Source organism: Chrysochloris asiatica, unplaced genomic scaffold, assembly GCF_000296735.1.
Source record: "Chrysochloris asiatica unplaced genomic scaffold, ChrAsi1.0 scaffold00198, whole genome shotgun sequence".
NCBI lineage: Eukaryota > Metazoa > Chordata > Mammalia > Afrosoricida > Chrysochloridae > Chrysochloris > Chrysochloris asiatica.
The window spans coordinates 2,203,776-2,211,430 of NW_006408716.1; positions in this window are offsets into that span (position 1 = coordinate 2,203,776).

The following is a 7,655-nucleotide window of genomic DNA, read 5'->3' on the forward strand; positions in this document are numbered from 1 at the left end:
GGTAGACTTGACCCTCCAACGTCTCAGTTAGCACTATAACTCATGCTAAATGAAACGTATTTAACACATTTTCTCCGTAGGGCACATCACAGTCTTCTTAGAGTTAGGAACGCTAGGCATCACTTCAGCACTATGCTGAGAGACAGCAGGGCATTTTAAACAGAAAATTCAACAAAAAGGCGCAATGTGGGCACTAAATAGACTGCCAAAAAGGCACTGGTTTCAGAACTGAAATAAAAATGCAGAATGTCACGCTATACATTGCTGGTAATTTGTGTGTTGGATGATTCAACTTTTTCACCCATCGGGCTGCGAACCGCAAGGTCATCAGTTCGAAGCTGCCAGAGAAAGATGAGGCTTTCTGCTCCCGTAAAGATTTACAGCCTCGGAAACCCTGTTCAGGGTCGCTATGGGTCAGAACTGGCTCGACGGCACTTAACAACAACAACAAATATGTTTGTACATGTCTATGAAAGAGCTACAAACATTGGTCTGGGGATTATAAATAAATTTTATGGTATAGACATCTTCACAAATATAGAATCTGAGAAAAATGAGGATCAACTATATCAATGTTTGTATAGTTATCTATATTTACTTCCAGAAAATGAACTTTAGAAGACTCTCCCAAACTTGACTATTAAATACAACAGACTAATTTTACATATGCCTATGAAACTTACGGTCAACAGTTCGAAACTACCAGTTGTTCCGCAGGAGAAAGATGAGGCTTTCTGCTCCCATAAAGATTTGCAGCCCCAGAAACCCTGTACAGGGTGGCTATGAGCCAGAACCAACCCCATGGCACATAACAACAACAACAACATGAAATTTACTAATAGTAAACAGTGAGGACTCAGAAACTCCGGATTAAAAGTTGGGTTTGGGACTTCATAAGCATAGTTTGTATTAAGGAGCATGAAAGTATAGCTACGTTTCAATCTTTCTGAAAGGAAGTACACCCGCTATTTATAATGTCCATTCCTGGCACTGTGGGTTATTTGGACTTTTCTGTATTTTGTACATCAGTTTGTTACAATTGATATGTATCACTTTTACAAACAGAAAACTAAGTAAAGAACAAAGTCCTGCCCTCTTGGAGCTTGCTCTGGTCGGACTTCCTTTGGTTTGATTCTCTTGAAGATCCCTCCCCAACTCCCTAGCTCTTTCCTGCCTCTCCTTCAGGCTCTGGTAGAACCCTTTCTTGGGCTCCCCTAGATCCCTGTGTCTCCCACTCATGGTTCCCAACCCTCACTAGTAGGCAGTGTGCCTCTCTAGTCTCCATTCTCCTGCCACCCAGCCTGCAATAGCCCCGGGACCAGGAAATCCACGAAGGGATGCTAGACCAATAGGAGAAGTCAGAGACTTCTGAGACTAGGAAGGGGGGGGGGGGCAGACGCAGAGCCCCACTGCAGCATCATTACCACCCCCAGAACCTGTTGTTGTTGTCAGGTGTCATCGAGTAAGTTCCAACCCATATTATCAACTCTACATACAATGGAACGAAATACTATCCAGTCCTGCAACGTCCTCACGAGCCCAGTGTCGTTGCTAAGGTGCCAATTCATCTCTATGGGGGGGGGGGGGAAGGGGTCTCACTGTTTTTTACTGACCTGGAGTTCCAGAAACACCCACCTCCCTCCTGTCTCCCTGGGCTGGGCCCACTGATAGAAGTGCTACACTTCACCCCAAAAAGGATCTGCTATGCTAACATTAAAGTGGACAAGAAGAGGCCTCCTGGGGACAACCAGAAGCAGGTAAGCACCTACCAAAACCACCAGTTGCTGTCATGTGGACTTTTGAGTCCTTCTGACCCCACAAGTGTGTTTTGTGGGGGCTAAAATGTTTTTTTGTAAGCACATTGCTAAGCCTCTCTTCTGAGGTGCCTCTGGTTGGTTGGTTACATGCTATGGAGTCAGTTCCAACTCATAGTGGCCCTTGTATAGGATTTCTGAGGAGGTTATAAATCTATGGGAGCAAAAAGCCTCATCTTTCTCCTGCAGAATTGCTGGTAGTTTCAAACTGCTGACTTATGAGATTAGCAGCCTGACTTATAACCACTACACTACCAGAGCTCCTTGAGATACCGCTAGGTGGACTTAAACCTTTGATCCTTTGGTTAGCAGCCAAGCACAGGGAACCCACACAAACACCAGGCACTCCCAAATGCCACGTCAGCAATCCCTTCCTCAGCCCCTCATGCCATCGGTATACATCGAATGAGCAGCTGCTTGCCTGGGACACGGTGCTAGATGCCAAGCTCCTTACAGCCACCTCAGGAAGCTGCCCGAGATACCATCTCTTCAGGATGCTTGTGAGTAAGAACAGCTGCTAACAACTGTAAAAAAAAAAAAAAAAGTCAAAAATAGAAATGGTTGTCTGTGTCCAATCAGACATAAGAATAAATGTTATCAAGACCACCGAGAAGCATCATTTAGCATCTCCACCAGCGTTTGTTGTTGCAAAGTGCCTTTCAGTCATAGCGACCCTGTGTAGCGTTTCCGAGGAGCATTTGGTGAATAGGTGGTCAGAAAAAAGGAGGAAAATGCCCAATGAGATGGATTGACACAAGAGCCTTAACAATTATGCACACTAATAACTAGGAAGATAGCGTAGGACTAGTGACATGTTATCTAACTATGCATAAAGTTGTTATGACTCAGAGACTCAACAACAGCTAACCACAATAACGGGTGGACTTTTCACTTCCCTGATAAAATCGTTTGATGAACAAGTTGTTAATGTTGAAGTACAATTTATCTGTTGTGTCATTTGTTTCTGTTGCTCTCAGTTTCGTTTCTAAGAAATCATTGTAAAAACACCAACAAAAAACAGTATGCCTATATTTTCTTCTAAGAATTTTCTACTTTTAGATCTTCCAGAATATATAAAGAACTATTACAATTAATAGCAAAAACCCAATTTAAAAAGTAGACAAAGGTCTAGACATCAGCTAGCAAAAATGGGGGTTATAAAGGCATGAAGTGACTGGCTTACAAGCTTTCTTGAGTGTGCTTAGTTTCAGACTGGGGATGAGGGGTAAAGTAGAATAGTTTTCCTCTTTTTCAGATGAATCTGGTGAAAATGGATTGAGGATGACAGTGATAGGATTTTATGATTCATTTGTGAGTAACTGTTATTAGGGTTAATTGTGATTACCACAAGTGTAATTGAAGAAGATGTATAACTAAATGCAGGGAGTAATCTTTCATTTCCGGAACAGAGGACCCCAGGACCATCAAGAGGGAAAAGCATGGGATCCTACCCAGAAAAGGGACGACAGCAGAGACGGCAGCAGAAGGGATGGCATAGAGAGATAGAACAGCTGAGGACTCTAGGCCCATGGACTGAGAAAGGCTGTGTGTCTGAGGGCAGGAGTCTGGCTTGCAAAATGTGCCCCTTTTAAAAAGAATACATATTTTTCATTTTGTGCGTGTACATCAGATACTTTTGCTTTGTTCATTTGTGAAAAATAAACAGGATAATTGTTGTTACAAGGAGGGGTGAGTAGTCATGGAGATGAAATAAAATGTGTGATTGGTTGAAAGCAAAAAAAAAGGAAAGGAGGGGGAGTGGGGGCAAAGGACTTGAATAGACATTTCACCAAAGAAAAAATGGACAACAATCACATGAAGAGATGCTCAACATTATAATCGTTGTTGTTGTAATTGCCACTGACAATTATTGGCTGTTTTGAAACAGACAATCATATGGTCTACTATGCTGGGAATGACAAATTAAAGAGGAATGGCATCAGATTCATTATTAAAAAGAATATTTCAAGATTTCTCGTGAAGTCCAATGCTGTCACTGATAGATAATATCCATCGTCTATTATTCAGCTTTCACACCAACCACGAATGCCAAAGATGAGGAAATTGAAGATTTTTTTTTTACCAATTTCTGCAGTTCAAAATTGATCAAACATGGACTCAAGATGCTTTGATAATTACTGGTGATCGGAATTCAAAAGTTGGAAATAAAGGATCAACATTTGGATAACATGGGCTTCGTGACAGAAATGATGCTGGAGATCATATGATGGAATTTTGTAAGGCCAATGACTTATCCACTGCAGATGCCTTTTTTCAACAACATTAATGGCAACTAAACACATAGACCTCACCAGATGGAACATTGTTGTTGTTGTTAAGTTCTGTCTAGTCGGTTCCAACCCATAGCGACCCTGAACAGGGTTTCTGAGGCTGTAAATCTTTACGGGAGCAGAAAGCCTCATTGTTCTCCCACGGAGTAGCTGGTAGTTTCGAATTGCTCACCTTGCATTTCGTAGCCCGATTCATAACCACTACGCTACCAGAGGAATCAAATTGACTACATCTGTGGAAAGATGATGGGAAGTTCAATATCATCAGTGAGAACAAGACCGGCAATAGACCACTGATTGCTCATATACAAGTTCAAGTTAAAGGTGAAGAAAATTAAAACAAGAGCCAAAATACAACCTTGACTATATACCACCTGAATTTAGAGACCAAGTCAAGAATAGATTTGACTCACTGAAAACGAATGATTGTAGTCCAGGCAAGTTGTAGGGATGACATTAAAAGCATCATACATGAAGAAAGCAAAAGATCATTAACAAGACAGGAAAGAAAGACAAGACTCTGAAACTTACTCTTAAATGTAAAACTGCCTGTAACTGAACCCATGCCTGCAGCTCAATTATAGTCAAACATCAGACAGGTCTGAGGGTCTGAGTTGTCGTCCGGTGTCATCGAGTCGGTTCCAACTCATAGTGACCCTGCATAGGATTTTCCAAGGCTGTAAATCTTTGGGGGAGCAGAAAGCCTCATCTTTCTCCCTCGCAGTTACTGATGGGTTCCAACCGCTGACCTTGTGATTCGCAGTCCAGTGTTTAGCCTACACAGCCAGCATGCTTTATAGACAGGTCTGAAAATGCACAATTACATCAGGGAGGTACACAAGCAACCATCTGAAATTTAAAAGGCAGCATTTGCCCAGGGGCAAAGTTAAAAGGTAGGCAAGAAGGGTGAATGGAGTTGGGAAACACAGGGAGGCTGGGGAATAAGTACTTTTACAATGTGAGGATTGGAATCAAAGGCACCACACAGAATGTGGATGAATTCGGTCTATATATATCTTTACCCAAATCACAATAAAAAGTTCAAAATAGTAATTTAAAAAGAAAAGGAGACCTATTTTAAAGTGTGCAGTAAGCCACAATAACAAAGTGCCAAGTTGTCTCTGAGGTAACATAATGCACAACTCCTGGTACCCTTTCTGAGACCCCAGTGAACAACTTTCCTGCATTGGCAATGGGCTACGTTCCTGGGTGAATAACAAAAATAGAAATATAAATTGGACATAGCCTAAAACCCCTCTATTTCTCCTCTTAAAGGTGAGGAGATTTTGCAAGTTCTCTAAGTAGATAAATAAATTAAAGGTTAAGGAAGTTGGGCTAATTTATTTGTATCTCTCTTCTTACCAATGGTTCATAAGATTTCTGCTGTTTTCCCTGTCAGAGACACTCCTAGTTCAATTTGCTCAAATATCAGATACCTCTTCTTCCCACCACATCTGCCCCCCGTTTTAATTTATTTTCTCAGTAAACATCATTACTGTCCGTCCATGGTTTACTCTAAGCTAAATAAAGGGCAAAGGGGGTAGTGGTGAAGAGCAGCGATATAGTTAACGTATTGCAATGCTCGAGTACTACCACAAGGTGGCAGTGCAGGTTGGATGATAAATTTATATGGACCGCCAACTTGGAAGGGCCTTTCGGAAGACTATGGGAGTTTCTGGCATAAAACTTGTAGTGAGTTATTGATTGCTGCAAGATCTCTGGCAAGGTTTCTTCTGCCTTCTCGGTACAAAATCCTGATGTCTACTTCAAATGTTGCAATTTTCACATCTCTCCTTTAAATAAAGAGAATTGTGTTCCTGGTGGCCAGAGGGGCCCCTAGCAGCCACATAGAATCCCTCTTTCTCAGTCTTTAAAATAGACCCTGAATGTCTAAACCAATTGCATTAAGTTGCTTGTGACTTTTAGTAACTTCATGTATGTCAGAGTAGAACTGTGGTATACACGGATTGCAATGACTGAATTTTCAGAAGTACAGTGCTAAAGCCATTTTTTCCAAGGTGCAACTGGGTGGACCTCCAACTTCCAATTTTTCAGTTATCAGTCAAGTGTGATCGTCATTTGCTGCAGTCGTTCAGTGCAGTAGAATCTACCTCAGCCTCACAGCAACCCCATTCACAGATTGCAGATAGAACCATTGTGATCCACAGGGGTTTCCTTGACTGAGTTTCATCCTAGTCCAGTATATTCTGGAAGCTCTGCATCACAGCCACACACAAGCCTCCACTGACCAATAGATGATGACTAGGTAGATGTGCAAGGAGCTCTGGTAGCATAGTGGTTGCGAATTGGGTTGCGAACCTCAAGGTCAGCAGTTTGAGACTACCAGCTGTTCCGTGGCGACTCCACGGCCCATAACCACCAGCACCACCATGTAGATGTGTATCAGCTGAGACTTGAATCTGGGCCTCCCACATGGAAGCAAGAATTCTACTGCAGAGCCACCACTTTTTCCATTGAAAGTCTAGTCACAAATAACCCTCAGAAGTGTCCTGGTTAGGAGATCTAGGTTTGGATTTCACTCTGGCTGGAGAAGTTGGGGCAGTCTCTGAAGTTTTCTGATCCTGTTTTCTTCATCTGTAGTTGTTAAATGCCATGGACTTTGTTCTAACTGATAGCAACCCTGTATAGGGTTTCCAAGGAGCAGCTGGCTCCCACAGCACCACACTTAACCCCTTACACAGAGAGTTCACCTGGGAGCATGCTGCAAATTCAGGTCTATGGTATATTCAGTATTCTTAACAAACACAATGATTCAAATGCATCAACTCTTCTTCCTCTGTCTTCCTTATCATTTGTCCAACTTTTGCATGCATATGAGGTGACTGAAAATATGATGGGTCAGGTGCACCTTCATCCTTAAAGTGACATCTTTGCTTTTTAAAACTTTAAAGAGGTCTTTCACAGCAGATTTGCCCAATATGACACTATGATTGTTGCTGTATGTGTTAATCCTTGATAGCTTCCAATTTTCCTCCATGTCTCATGATGTTGGTTATCGTCAAGTTGTAAGGACATCTGTTCCCTTTACAGTGAGGAATAATCCCTACCGAACACTGTAGTCCTTCACAGTGAGGCATAATCCATACTGAAGACTGTAGTCTTTGATCTTCATCAGTGTCTTTGATCTTCATCAGTAAGTGCTTCAAGTCCTCCTCACTTTTGTAAAGCAAGATTGGGTCATCTGCATATCAAAGGTTGCTAATGATCCTTCCATCAATCCTGATGTCACATTCTTCTTCATAAATCCAGCTTCTTGAATTATTTGCTCAGCAAACAGATTGAATAAGAATAGTGAAAGGCTACAACCCTGATACACAACTTTCTTGGTATTAAAATATTTCGTTATTGAAATATTTTGTTATTGAAAGAGGGTCTGGGCAAATTATTGAATGATGCAGAAAGCATCAAGAGAAGATGCAAGAAATACACAGAATCACTGTACCAAAAGGAAATGGTTCATGTTCAGCCATTTCAAGAGGTAGCGTATGATCAAGAGCCAATGATACTGAAGGAGGAAGTCCAAGGTGCA